We start from the raw sequence: 15,301 nt of genomic DNA, 5'->3' as shown, positions 1-15,301 counted from the left end.
CAGAGAGGACACTGAAACAGGAACTGTCCTAGAGCAGGTTCAGCTAGTACCAAAGCAGTCATCAGTATAAAATAATCATAGTTGACTGAGCAGTCCTAAGGAGACTTGACAATCATGGTCATAAATCCTGATGTTTGCTGTCACTATTCTTGCAGGTTGGTAAGATCTTGGACAACCATAACTCTGGCTAAGCACACCTATTCAGATACTCTGAGAAAATTATCACAGTTGATTGGGCAATCTTTTGAAGACTTGATTGTAACTGCAGAAGAGAGTACTACTGTATACCAGGGATTGTCAATGGAACCAGCTCAATCACTTTAGCAGGAAAGGTCACCAGTACAAGGGTTCAATTACAAACCCTAGAGGGGGTTGAGGGCAAATCCTGGCTTCTACACTAGTAGGAGGCAAGGCAAATATTAGCAGCTAGGGAGTGGTATATGGATGTGAGATGTGGCATCAAAACATCAGGAGCAGGCACACCATCATGGCCAGTCAGTCAAGTGACAAACCATTTGTTTAGCAGTTACAGCTTCAAAACATCAAGAAAGAAATGAAAAAACTAAAACATGCTAAATATTCTCTATGGTGAACAAATATCTAGTCAAATACATGACTGCACTGACATGCAGACCTCACTTTAAAACTAAACTTTTGGCAGTGAGTGGGCAGTCCAAGCAACAGGTAATGCAAAAGAGTCAATAGGTGAGAGGATACCCCAGCAAAGAGGCTGAGCTGAGGAGCAGCTAAGTGTCTGTTTGGGATGAAGATGATCTCATTGAAGGTTTAAGACCAGTACTTGGTCTGAAGTCAACATGCTCACATTTTCATAGCATAACTGTTGACTTCAGACCTTTTAAATGGAAATTTCCAGTGAATTTTTAGTGTGTATGTCAAATTTTTTTGCATAATCACAGCATTCTCAATTTTTCAGTGAACCAATCTAGGTTTTTTACATGCAGGATCTCTTTCTCACTTATTGCTTGACAACTGTAACTCCTTCTTACACACTCCCAGACGGCATTACAATATTGAACCAAATGAGGGCCATGCCTGTTGTCTCGCCTGCCTTGTTTGCATAAGTCTCAAGCCTCTGGGTCAACAGTGGTCTTCTATTGTTGGACCACTATTTTCAACAGTAGGCTATCTGCTCAACTACCTCATCTACCCAACTAGTTACTACCAATCACAGGGTACCTATCACCTATCTTAATGTCAAGAGAGAGAGAGAGAGAGAGAGAGAGAGACCCAGAGAGAAGAGAGAGAGAGATTATGTTCAGGAGACACTGTGTTTACAAACTGTATATACCATACTGCACTTAGGAAACTGATACATATAAACAGTGAAAATATTGCTGGTAATTTTGATATGAAGGAGTGATGTCAACACATATGCTAAGAGTATAGAAGCATGTGGACTTCAGAAGAGGTAGTGGTCTAAATCCTTCAATGAGTTCACCTTCACCAGAGAGAGAGAGAGAGAGAGAGAGAGAGAGAGAGAGAGAGAGAGAGAGAGAGATGTAATCAACTGCTATTTCATCCTATTGCCTGCTTTTATGGCCAAAAACCAGTATCAAATGATAATAATAGTCATAAATAAAATGGGTTGGCACACTGACACTGGTATGGTGACATCTTTATAGAAAAATATAAACAGTAATTCAGAAATACTAGATTTTTTTTAAGTTACTCAAACACTGTAAATAAATCTATTCCACAGGAACAAATTTACTTACACCAAACTCAAGATATTTCACTATTTTAAAATATCCTGCTCGCAGACCATTTATGCACAACAGTAAATTATCTAAAGATTAAGGTTACTAAGCCAATTCCTTTCATACATTACTTGTTTTACTTACAAAAGGGATTTCATATAAACCTTAGTTATAACTGAATAGAAATCTAAATCTTTATTATCAAATTTATTCATTGAAAGGGTTTCTACAATCTAATACTGTATTGCCAATTTTAAAGTAATTTGTATTTTTCCTAACATAAAAACCTGAAGGTCTTTACAGAAATGGTGGAACAACTGTTAACTTTCAAACATGGTCACTGGCTTTTATGGCAAAAGCCAGCTATCTTGTTGGTCTTGGATTTCTAGGATAGATCGGATGGGCCCCTGGGTAAAATGCGAAGATCTGCATACACTTAAGGAGGAGCAGAATCTTGACATCTTTCATTCTCTAAAGAATGGAGACAGTAATATCCCAGAAGTACGGTGGTGGCTTTTCTGAAAAAAAAAAAAAAAAAAAGCCTGATGGACACCCAGGAAGTTATTTCTTATCAAAGAAGTGGATGGTCTGTGCTCAGGAGAACAAGGTGACCAAGAGTTGGCACCAGGCTTATGATCAGTGGCACCGGGCGCTCAAAGCAAAGGCACCAGGCAAAGAGTGTTGGGAGCTGAAAAGAAAAGAAAGAAAACTGAAACTCAAAAAGAACTCTTGAAGTAGTGTTTTGGGCTCTTGGCATTCAAGAGGGTGCAGCATTCCCGGATGATCTGGGGAGAACAAGACTTGAGAATCCCCTGGTGATAAGGAAGTTGTACCGATGTTGCCCACGTGCTGTTTAACAGCCACGATGATTCAAGGGATCGCCCATGGCACCCTCAATCAGAATAGGAATCCGAGCCGAATTACAAACTATGCACCTCCAACGACATGCCTTTCCAATGGCTGTCTGTCGAAACCTGGGACTTTGCAACAGGGTCGAATGCGGGGGGCAGCAACCCATGGGCAAACCCCACCAGCCCCCCTTGAACCTTGGGTCTGTCTTCTCCCAGGTTTAGGAGAACCGGTGGGACGGGAAACCACCTCCTCCACTAGCACTTCACTTGACAATTCATCCAAAGCACTTTGAACTCACTACAACGTTCAATATGTTATGGAACCTGGAATTAAGACTGGCAATGGTATTGGGGTTAGAAGCATGGAAGTATGTGGAATGACAGACAGTAGGGAATAGGAGAAAGACTGTGACCAGAAGTAGAAGGAATAGAAAGACTAAGATCTCACTTAGGCTAGGAGAAGAATCTATGTTAACTGAATGCCTCCCTCACACCAAACAGCCACTTTTCTCTTCTAATTCCATTCAAGTTTACTAAGGCCTTATCCTCATCAAAGTAATAGCCTAAAAGATATTACCTGTTCTCTACCATTACTACACTTGTATGTGCATCACCGCAAAATTTAGCTAGCCTAGCATTACATCCTCCACTACAATAGTGAAGGCTAGAAGCACTTGAATCAGACATAACTAAATGAAAAGGATATTCAATCATATACAATTGATATTTCCTTATCTATAGAGTATTATCATAACTCTGACATGTGGTTGTGCCTAACTTCCGATCATAAGGAAAAATGCCTTGTACGGTCAGCATCCAATTTTTTATGAGCACCACAAAATTTAGTTAGCCTAATATTACATCCTCTGCTACAATAGCAAGGTTAGAAGCACTTGAATCAGACATAACTAAATGAAAAGGATATTCTATAATTTATACAATATTATAGTGCTTAACAGGAACCAATGCCTGTTTGGCCAATTTGGGGCTATTAAGTAAGCTGTTCCTTTGAAGATTAGAAGTTTGCTCAAAATCTTCGAAATCTGGGACAATGGAGGAAAAAGATATGTCGTCCTCCATTTGTTTTAGTCTTGTAGGAAGGGATCTCTTACTGTTGCCTGACTGTCCAAGTTCAGAGACACATATAATGGGAGTTTTTGATTCTCATTTGTGGCAAACAGATCCATTTCCAGTTGTGGAAGCATGTTGGCTATTGTTTGAAAAGAGTGGTTGTCCAACATACACTCTGTTGAGGCTGTTGTTTTCCTTGGTAGAGAGTCTGCTATTATGCCGAGACTCTCTGTGAGGTGAATTGCAGACAAGTACCACTTCCTTGCTTGCACCATCCAAACGGTGGCTAGCATTACCATATTGAGAAGAGGTGAACGTGATCCCGACCTCTTAACGCAGGACATTGCAATCATGTTGTCTACACCCAACAAATGTGTCTCTTTCTGGAGGTTTGAATTTTTTGAGAGGCAAAAAGGCAGCCACTGCTCCCTAAAAATCGATATGGCAATCAGAGTAGCTAACCACCTCCCCGCCACCTGATAACCCTCCCAATGTCCTCCCAACCAGTCAACAAGGCATATGTGTGTATTGTCACATACAGATGGAGGATTCAGGGTGACATGTTTCGCCAGAGATTCTTTCTAGGTCCAAGGTCAAAGTATCTCCCGAACGTTTTGAATCTTTTGATGAGGTCGGTCTCACATTTTTTTTCTTGCATGTGATAGCAAGAATTTGTTCACATTTTTAGTTGCAATCTGAGTATTGGATCTATTACTGATGCAAACTGCAGCAAGCCCATCATATGTTCTAACTGCTACCTGGAAACTCTGGGCTATGCAAGGAACCTTTTGAGGACTTGCCCTATTCTGTTTTAAGTATGACGGGGAGAGAGAACAAGCCATGAAAAGTATCCCAACACCATCCCAGCTGCTGAAAGTGTCTGCTGGTGTGAGGTGGATTTTTTCCAATTTATTATAAAACCTTTTAATTGGAGTCTGTTGACCATTGCTCTTAGATTTTCTCGAGCACTCTTTTCTTGTGGGTTCCCACATCAACCAGTCGTCTAGATAGGCTATTAGTTGCCTTCCTTCTTGTTTGAGCTTTCAAACAACTACCGCTAAGTAATTTTGTAAAAACTCTGGGGAGTATTAACAAAGGGCATGACTTTGAACCTGCACATATCTTTCCCTATCCAGAACCTAGGAAGGGGCGGAAGGGAACGGCGATAAGGATGTGCCAGTATGCATCTTTCAGATCTTTAGGAACTGTCCAAGTCCCTTTTGGAATGATTGAATGTGCTTGGACAATGGTAGTTATCTAGAACTTTTGGCAAAAATGTGCTTGTTTTGTTTGGAGAAACTTTTGGGGACACTGAAGAGACATGCTTTGTGGCGAATTTATGCAGGTTTCTCTATGGCTCTCATTAACAGGGCATTTCTGCACACAATCTTCCAGAGAGGGGGAGGGTCTGGTTTTTGGAAGAACCTCTTACAAGGAGGGGGAGGGAGACCGCTTCCACTCTGTGTCCATTTGAAATAATGCAAGGCCCCCAAGAGAAAGGATGCCCAATGCCCGTGTGGTGTCGCTGAAGCCGACTCCCAGACCATGCAATTCTATTAGCATCCGCCTCTTCCTATGCCTTGCCCTTGATACATGTACACATCCCAGGTGTTGCTTTTCCTTTCCCATAAGAGGGTCCTAGGACTCCTATAGAAAAGGGAGTTTGGTGCTGTTGTTGTTATTCCTTTGCAGGAGTTGCCCTCTGGCCACCTAACTGTCTTTGAGGAAAACTGTTTTCGCATCAAAGGCCTACAGGATTTCTGATCAGCAGCTAGCCTTTTGGGTTGTGTAAAGGAAAGTTTCAGGTTTTTCTTTAGTGAATCTCTGTCTCACAAGAGCATACACTGAACAATTGTTGGCGGGCTTGCCTGCTTAACCACAACGGACTCCTCAAACAGGTCTTTACAGAAGGGGTTAGAATGTAATGAAATTACATTGGAAGTGGCCCTAGAGCCTCCAATGTTTCCATTTGCACTTTATGCGCTTCATTCTTGAAAGTCATAGGGTTCTCAGAAACTTTGACCACAACAGCAAAATTGTTCAAATCTTCTGGAAGCCTTTTGGTGGCAACTTCCAACAAGGTGGTAGAGGTTATAATAATAATGGTTCATGAGCCAGCCAATTTTTCAGTATCAAATTAGGGGGCAAAGGATTACTATTATTTTTGGGATGAATAGGCACCCTAGATATAGAAAATGTATGATAGCCTTGAAAAAGAACTGGCCAAACCTATTTTAATGCTGTTTTTGTGTAGTTTGCATATACAGTATTGTAGCACATTTTTCTGCAAATGAAGATGAGGCAGTTTACAAAAACCTTTGTAGAATGCTCTGTTTTTGGCCTACGACCATCAAGTTTGCAAAGCTATGAGCTTATAACATGTACCTTACAACCTGTTAATGCCCTATTTTATATACATAACTCAATTTTTTCATGAAAATTGGCAATATAATAAAATCATAACAACTGATAATCAAACCAGTGTATTAATTGTTTTACTATCAAAATACAATTGTAAAGCTTTTTTTATCTTTATAAAATTTCTGTAAGATACTTTGTTTAAAAGTTAGGACCATTAGTTCTGAATGTAAGAGCATCGTAGTGACTTGTAGCACTACATCTATTTTCACAGCATTCCTAGTCTTTACAGTCTCTACACTAAAAATTATCATTGAGTAATTTTACTCATATTGCTCACATTAGCTAGATTTCTTAATTATTTGACATTTTTAAAACTATGCAGATTTTCTTCGTGTATTTTTTAATCAACTTTCTAACAATCACAGCTACATAAATCAGCACTGTCATTCATATCTTGCTGGTAATTCATTTGCTCAGAATCTGGCTACTGCAATCTGTAAGACTACACATGTTTGTGCATTTCATTCTATTTAATAAGCAAATGCACTTGGGTAACTTACAACTTTTGGAGCAAGTGCACGCAAGCAAACAAAGGACGGCTTCAGGGGCTGGCAAGCCATCCATCTAGCCTGTAGGAAGTTTCTCTTTTTCATCAGTTTTAATCAATTTCCAACCTCTTCCAGTGGGAGTTTGTGTACCTTGATCTGGTTGTAAGCTTCTTTTCCATATTGCAGCTTGATAATTTGCCCTCTCTGAATGTTTTTTCAAGCAGTCTAAACATAGTGGCAACAAATGTCTCTATTTCTCCCTTTTTGGCACAAAACACATGGTACCTTAGCTCACTGATGTTAACTGATGCTATTTTCCTAGAGTAAAAGTAGCAAGTGAACCTTTCCAAGTCTGCCATTAATGATTCTGGTAAGTCCCACTCTGATCACAACTTGGAAAATGTGTTATATGCTCTTTCACTAATCATCTTCAGTGCCATAACTTTTCCTCCTACCGCCAATGTTCTGACCGTCGCACCAGAAAGAATGTAGTCCAATAAGAGCATCAAGAACACCTTCCCCAAGATTGCTACTACTTGTTCAATATCAACAAGTTTTATTCTACTTTTAGATCCACATTTCTGATACAATGGCACTTTGATATGTTTTTGAAATGCTAGGTATAAAATGAACACATAGAACCTACTGAACTTATCAATACTGCCTGATATCCTTCCTTTGAAGCTTGGTCAGCACATAATAGTAAGCGACCATCTGCTTCCACAGGTTAAAAACAATGACTTATCTTTTAATTTTTCTTTATACTGTACTACATTGCTGTTTTCCATTTTTCCACCAAGAATGAAATGAGCCTTGTTTTGTTAATTGTTTGCCACAAGAACTTTATTCATTGTCTAATTATTTGTTTTTCAGTAATTTGTGTGACCTTCATTCCAGAATCTGACCCTCTCATTTGTCGCTCACTATTCTTGATTGATAGTTCTTGATATCTATAAAATACAACATCATTTCTTTGACTTCCTTCACCTTCATTTAAAATCATGGGAAACAAATCCTTGGCAATTTCCCTAAATATTGCTTCATTACCTTTTATCTTTTGAACAAGATACATACCACTACCTTCAATTACAGAATGCTGGTGAACAGATTCAGATGTGGGCACATCCTACTGCAAAAAGTTTTCGAGGGAAGCTTTGTTAGTTTTACGAAGTAGTCCCTCAGGCGCTGCTAAGAGGCCATGAAAGAGGTCCTAAGGAATGAAATAAAACCGCTTTCATTTTGAGATTCCAAGCTTGTGATGTTATGACAATTTTGCCATTCAAAATGACGGCTTTATCTTTATATTTTACCACTTGTTTCATGCACACTAAAGTGAATGTTTTAAGTTTACACTGCGTCACACAGTCATTAAATTTCTTTGTAGGAGGGATGCTTTCTAGTCTCTCCTTCCTAAAGATTTCATGTTGATTTTCCCCAATTTTAAGTACATTCATTAAGTCTGTCTCAACTTCAGCAGTTACTATTTTTCCTGTACAGATGATTAATAATTCATTTTCTTCTCCAAAAGGATCGATCCAGTTTTTAACGATACTGCAGGTTCATCATATTCCGTTCTTGTTGTAAGCAGGTCAGTGAAGAGAACTTGAACTACCAGCATCGTAATAAAGGTACCTCCCATTGTTTGTTATCTTTATTTATTGTTTCTTCTATGGCTTGATCTATTGGTATGCATCCAAAGGTATTTGTTTCTGACATCTGGACAGATAACTGAAGATTATCTGTCAAGGATGAGAGGGGGAACAATTTGTTGCTTTGGGATGACGGATGTTTTTATACATTTAATTAAATCATCATACAAATCATGTTCTACTTCACTATAAAGCTTATGGTTTTCTTTGGAAGCTTCTAGTTCTTTATTTTTACTGGTAGATCTGGTATAATTTCTGTAACCAGATCTGTGATGGTGAGCTTACAGCTACCATGTCTACAGGTCAGTGCCATAATCTTGCACACCCACGATTGATAGTATATTTTCGAAGAGTATCATCCATTGCAATTGTGCAGCCTTTACTAATTTCTCTCGTGATATGATCCCTTCCACCATTTTGTCTTTTTAACAGACTATGCAGACTGCCTGAAGTAATGGTCCAGGGTGTTTTTACACTCCTTGGTCGTTTAATAAGGAAATTCATTATCATTTAAGCCTGTAGATAGGGCTAAGACAGGTTCATAGTTTCCTAAGGTGGCAGCTTTTAGTAAAGTTTGCCAAGACTCAGCACTTAAAAGTTCAGCTAGTTTTTCATTCTTATCAACTTTATTTGAACATCTGTGTAAAATACACTTTTCTTCTTCAGTAACCACAATATTTATACCCGTCATGATTAATATATATTGAACAACACCTAGTTTTCACCTGTGGAAGAAAGAAACGAGAAATAGTAAAAACAGAAAGAAAATGAGAAACTAAATTCAAATAAAATGAGTTTTTGATTAAAATATTTAAATTAAATTAATTTTTAATCAACTGAAGTCATTATACCATCACTTGGAATAATGATTTGGAATAATGATTCTTAAAAGACAATACAGCTTTTATTATTATTGGTCAGTTTTGGCCATTTATCAATGACAGACAAACATTTAAATGCAGAAGAATTTCTTTTCCATCCTTTGATTGTCTTGCAATTATTTTAGTACAGCAAATGCTCATGTGATATGATTTAGCCAGTATATATTCAGGGCTATCATATATTTTCCAATCCTAAGTACTTGTAGCTATCTGAAAATCACAGCGAAACTCCCCTAATTTGATTTTCAAAATCTAAGGGTCTGGCTCATGGACTATAAGGAGGGATCCTGGTATGAAATTATGTCGACTGTCCCCTTGAGATTCTTCATAGGGTCTCAAACCGCAAGTGTAGCTATATCTACAGGGAGCTTTTTCCTTTTCAAAAGGGTGTTGTAGCACTGCCCATTCCTTGGCTGAATTTCCTGAAACTGGCATGACCATGGCAAATGGTTTTAATTCTGCCATTGTCTCTCATTTTTTAGTCACTACAATATTCTGAAAATCTGCCTTCACATGATTAATAATTATTTTGAAAGTGAAGGGACAGAAGGCTGGGGCTACTTGGTGAGCAACTTGGGTCTTATTCAAAATGGAAGTAGAGATCCATTTTGCATTGATCTGGTAAAGGGAGCTCCATGTCTGATGAAGGTAAATGAAAACATTCTGTAATAGGAATGCTGCCCTCTGTCTCTAAATTCTACATGGACAACTTCAATCATAGTTTTCTCACACTGATACCTACCATAGGAGAGAAAACGGCCACTGAGGCATCTCGCCAAGGATTATCAGTATCATCAGGGGTGATATTGAGCCCCTGTTGCGTTTCTTTGATCTGAAGTTTTGCATTCCGAACTGACCATTCTGTTGTTTTCAGTTGGAACTCTAATATTAGACCTGTTTGGGCAACATTGGTATTCACTCACTTTTCGGTTATTGGATGGTAGTTTTGTTAATTTTGGGACGCATGACTAACTTAATTTCCTTTTTCGGAATCATGCTAATGTCCTCGCAGACTGCCATTCTGTGGCAAGGATATCTTTGATGTTACTCATAATTTCCTTATGGAGTTGATCAAATGCCGCAAACTATGTATCCCTTTTGGGGGAGCTTGCGCAATCTGAGCTTCAACACCTGAACTGTAACTGCCTGTTGACCAAGGGGCAGAAGTCTTGGGTAAGTTACTATACCCCTCCAAAAATGTAGTTATTTCAGTCAGAGTTAGGTGGATCCTAATGCCCCTTTTGGGGGGAAGATCCTCTTCTGCATTGATAGCCGCATGGGGAAATGGAATTCCTTCTGGAAGGTTTCTCCTATGGCTAGCTAAAATTTGTGTCCCTGATCCTTCTGGGTTCAGCAGGGGCCATTTCAGTGGCAATGTCCACTCATATTTCTTAGTAAGAATGTCAAATTCCATGTAAAGATCCTCACTTCCTCCATGGGTTAACCTGGGAGTACTTGGGACTGATGTTCGTGTTTTGGCTTCCAACATAGATCATGTTCTTTCCAGAGCAATAACATCTGCGCCGAGTTCTGCCAGAAAGATATAATCTCCCTTCCTCACCCCTACTGAACCTTAGGACCCATTGAGACAACTTAAAACGAGCTGTTTCATCATCACAAGGACTATGCTCATGGCAGGGTATGGGCGGTACTAATTGGCAAAAAGCAAACTGAGTAATTTGCTATGAACATTTCAGCTGAGGGTCTTGCATAATGGCAGCCCTGTAGTGATATAAAATGTTACAGCATAGACGCTAGTTAGTATTAACTGTTTTTAATGGGGGACACTTCTGTAGTTCCCAATATGCAGGCAGTCTCCGGGTTACGACGGGCTCAGCTTACAAAGTTCTGAGTTTACGGCACTCTTCAAATATATTCATCAAAATTATTTCATGGGTTACAAAAAGGTTCCAGTTTACTACAATCATTAAAAGTACCAACTGACAGAAGAAATATGACTCCAAAATGGCAGAATAGTAAAAATTTGGAGGTTTTTTTGTTGAAAAACTCAATAAAAATGCAGGATACATTGTTTCAAGACACCCAAAGGATTAAAAATGACATATTTATAATAAAATAAAGTTTTATATACTTACCAAGTAATTACATAGCTATTAGTTTCTATTAACCAGCAGCTAGAATTTTGAAATTCGCAGTAGCGCTACTTTGTTTTGGCTAGGCGAGTGACCCTGACCACTTTCGGGGTAAGAGAGGAACCAGCTTAGCAAACGAGCTCAATACGTTAATGCCTTCCAACCATGCGAGGGGAGGGAGGGAGGGCTTTTATCATGTAATTACTTGGTAAGTATAAATAAAACTTTATTTTATTATAAAAATGTCATTATTATATAAGCTACTTACCAAGTAATTACATAGCTGAATCCCACATTATAGGAGGTGGGATGCATGGGTTATCTATCCTAATACATTAAAATTAGTAATGTGAAGAAATAGAATTATTGCTAGCATTAGCCAAAATGCTTGCTGGTCCCTTCCCTGTTGAGAGAGCTGCTACAGGAAAGTACTACCTCTGGATGGCGCTCACCTCAAAATATAGCGGCATGGCGGTGCAGCCAGGAGTCGCCTGCTACACAGGGGGATTCCTTTGTTGAAAAGGAGTGTCCGATTGCATACAAAGAATTATCAGTTCTTCCCTGCCCTGGGCACCGTACCAGAAAAACACAACCAGAGAATAAATAAAACAAAACACAATTGCCTATAGCCAAACATTACAGCATACCATTATTCAACCACTGTGGATAAAAACTGGTGAGCACTCCAAATACCAAGTAGCCCCATGCTCCCCTACGACTCGATACCATGAATCAAGGCCAAAAAATAGGGAGGATGAAGGAAGCCTTCCTACACTCCTTCTCCCAACACCATACCAGTGCAATCGAAATACAGGTGTCCCCGTTTACGGCGTGGTCCGGCTTACGGAGAAACCAGCACACGATTTCAAATATATTCATCAGAATATTTCGGTTTATTAATGCATGTTCCGGGGTTACAACGCTGGTCATACGCCGATCCGACGGAAGAAATATGGCTCCAAAATGGCAGAATAATCATAATTTGGAGTTTTTTTTTAAGAAAAACTCAATAAAAATGCAGTTTACATCGTTTTCAATGCACCCAAAGCATTAAAAGTAAGGTTTTCTTATGATTTTTGACGATTTTCAACGATTTTTCGGTTTACGACGATTTTCGGTTTACAACGCGGCGTAAAAACGGAACCCCCGTCGTAAACCAGGGACTACCTGTAGGACCCAAGGTACAGCAATTTTCATAGACAGTCTCAATGTCACACAAATAATGAGTTGCAAAACCGATTTGCATTTCCAAAACGTTGTTTGAATGATAGAGGCAATAGACAAATTATGCCTAAAAGCCAGGGACGTGGCAACTGCCCTTACTTCATGCACTTTGACTTTCACTATGGGCAACATATCTTCGTCAATTTGTGAGTGTGCTTCTAGAATTAGTTCTAATGAAAATGCCAAGGCATTTTTCAGTTACGAAGGATCCTTAATTGAGCACCGTGTTGCTCGATGGCCCACTGATCTTTCTGTTCTCAGTAAATAGTATCTTTACCAAGTCTTTACAGGGCAACGGTTCTTTCGCTCGTCCGGACTCCAGGGATATCTATTAAACTTCTTCCTTTAATAACGAATGAAGGAGGCCAGGTTGGCAGGGACTTGCTAAGAATCCTATGGTAAATGAGCAGATTGCATTACCTTTGAAAGAGACCAACTTTATCCAAAGTGAAGCTCACTGACTCTCTTGGCAGTCGCTAATGCTACTAGGAACAGAGTTTTCCTAGTAAGGTCCCTTAAGGAGAGAGATTGCAAGGTTCAAAGCGTGGTTGCAACAGCCACTTCAGTACCATGTCTAAATTCCAGGCTACTGCCTATCTTCTTTTGCTTACCGATCAAACGACTTGATAAGACTCAGAGTTGTCCTTATTAGATGAGAGATCTAAACCTCTATGTCTAAAAACAGAGCTCAACATTGCTTTGTATCCTTTAATGGCTGAGGTGGAAAGGTTCCTGGTAGACTTCAAATATAGAAGGAAATCACCGATTTCCGCTATAGACGTCTTAGAAGACGAGATGTTGTTTCTCCTGCACCAGTCACGGAAGACTGTCCACTTGGCTTGGTAAACTTTGCTCGAGGAAAGTCGTTTACAATGAGCAAGAGCGTCTGTAACTGCATTTGAAAATCCTTTCGCTCGCACCAATCTGAAGACAGTCTGAATGCGGTCAGAGCCAGAGTGGAGAGTCCTTGATGGAACCTTCTGAAATGTGGTTGTCTGAGTAGACTGGGTTTTTGAGGTAATAGTCTTGGAAAATCTACAAGAAGCTCCAGCAAATCTGGGAACCATTCTCGGCTGGCCAGAATGGGGCTACTAATGTCATCATTACATTCCGATGATTTCGGAACTTGTTTAACACTTCTCTCACCATCTTGAATGGGGGAAAGGCGTAAAGATCCATATTCGACCAATCCAGAAGTATCGCGTCCGTCGCTCAAGCTTGTGGATCTGGCGCTGGCAAACAATGCAGTGGGAGACCATGATTTTTTGTGGTCGCAAACAGATCTAGAATCGGTCTTCCCCACAGCTTCCACAACTCTATGCAAACTAGAGGGTCTAGAGTCCACTCCGTGGGGAGAACTTGTCTTCGACGGCTGAGTTCGTCTGCTAAAACATTGCATTTCCCTTGAATGAACCTGGTTAAGATCTGGGTTCGACTCTGATCCGCCCAAATGAGGTCTTGCTGCTTGGCAAAGGGAGAAAGAATGAGTTTCCCCTTACTTTCTTATATAAGATAGAGCCGTGGTGTTGTCCAAATAGACGGACACTGTCTTCCCGGACACCTCCGATGCAAACACTTGCAATCCCCAGTGAACAGCCATCAATTCCTTCATGTTGATGTGCTACCTTATCTGTTCCAAGTCCACAGGCCTGAAACTTTTGTCTCCCCTTTGGAGGGCTCCCAGCCCAGTGCTGACGCGGCCTTGAATGAAACACCAGGGTCGGGTTCAGGGATGGAGAAGTGACTTCTTGAGGGGGCTTGTCTCTTGAATTCCACCAAGCAAGATCTTTTATTTTCTTCGTTATTGGAAAAACGAAAGAATCCGGATGCTTTTTCCTGTTCCAGCTGACTTTCAGAGAGAACTTTAAGTTTCTCGTATGAAGCCTTCCTAGGGACATGAACTGCTCCATGGATGAGAGAGTCCCCAACAGGCTCATCCAACTGTTTGCAGAACAGGACTGAAGGGTGGGAAATTTGTTCATCTTCTGAAGGCAGGCATTTATCCTTTGGGGGGAGAGAAAAAACTGAAAACTCCGAGAGTTTATCCTCATCCCCAAATAAGCTATCTCCTGAGAAGGATTCAGTTGAGATTTTTGGAAATTCAACAAGAGGTCCAAACCCTGGGTGAGAAGAAGGGTCTTGTGAAGGTCCTCCGCACATTTTTCCTTCGGCTGGGAGTGAATAAGCCAATCGTCGAGATACAACGAAACGTTGACTCCCATCAGATGTAACCATTTTGCCACTGGGGCAAGAACACGCGTGAATACCTGTGGGGCTGTCGATAAACCGAAGCAAAGGACTCTGAACTGGTACACTTTGCACTGAAACACAAACCTTAAATCTTCCTCGAATCCTGATGAATTGGGACATGGAAGTAGGCATCTTTCGTGTCTATTGAGACCATCCAATCTACCAGACGAATGGATGCAAGGACGGACTGAGACATCTCCATCTTGAATTTTGTTTTCTGTACGCAAAAGTTCAGGGCACTTACATCCAGGACTGGCCTCCAGCCCCCCGATGCTTTGGGGACTACAAACAGTCGATTGTAGGACCCCAGAGATGAGGTGTCCTCGACTAGCTCGATTGCTTTTTTACAAGGAGAGCGGTCACTTCTTGGAAGAGGGCTGAAAACTTCTCAGTGTTTGACGAGTAGGTCATCAATAAAACAGGCTTGTTGCTCAAGGGGAGTTTTTCCAGAAACAGGATCGAGTAGCCTTCCCGTCGCGCCGAGTCACTGCATTCGAGGACTCGGGCGCGCAAATCTCCCTCATATGAAAGGACAGAGTTCCCTATGGAGCTATCGTCAATAGACGAAAACTCGTCACGATCGAGGAGTAAATCAATTTAAAATGATACTCCCTACGGTCCAATTGAGAGTCACAAGACCTCAACAATCAAAAAT

At 40.3% G+C, this 15,301-nt stretch overlaps 1 protein-coding gene across 1 annotated transcript in view; it reads right to left on the bottom strand.

Moving 5' to 3' along the window:
• The window catches only part of DNApol-alpha180 (DNA polymerase alpha catalytic subunit), a 309,561-nt gene that overhangs the window by 101,546 nt on the left and 192,714 nt on the right, over nucleotides 1-15,301 (bottom strand). The gene's annotated exons all lie outside the window — the stretch shown is intronic.

This window comes from Macrobrachium rosenbergii, chromosome 44, assembly GCF_040412425.1.
Source record: "Macrobrachium rosenbergii isolate ZJJX-2024 chromosome 44, ASM4041242v1, whole genome shotgun sequence".
NCBI classification, from domain to species: Eukaryota; Metazoa; Arthropoda; class Malacostraca; order Decapoda; family Palaemonidae; genus Macrobrachium; species Macrobrachium rosenbergii.
The sequence above is the reverse complement of the archived record's forward strand: the minus strand, read 5'-3'. Positions and strand labels throughout refer to the sequence as shown.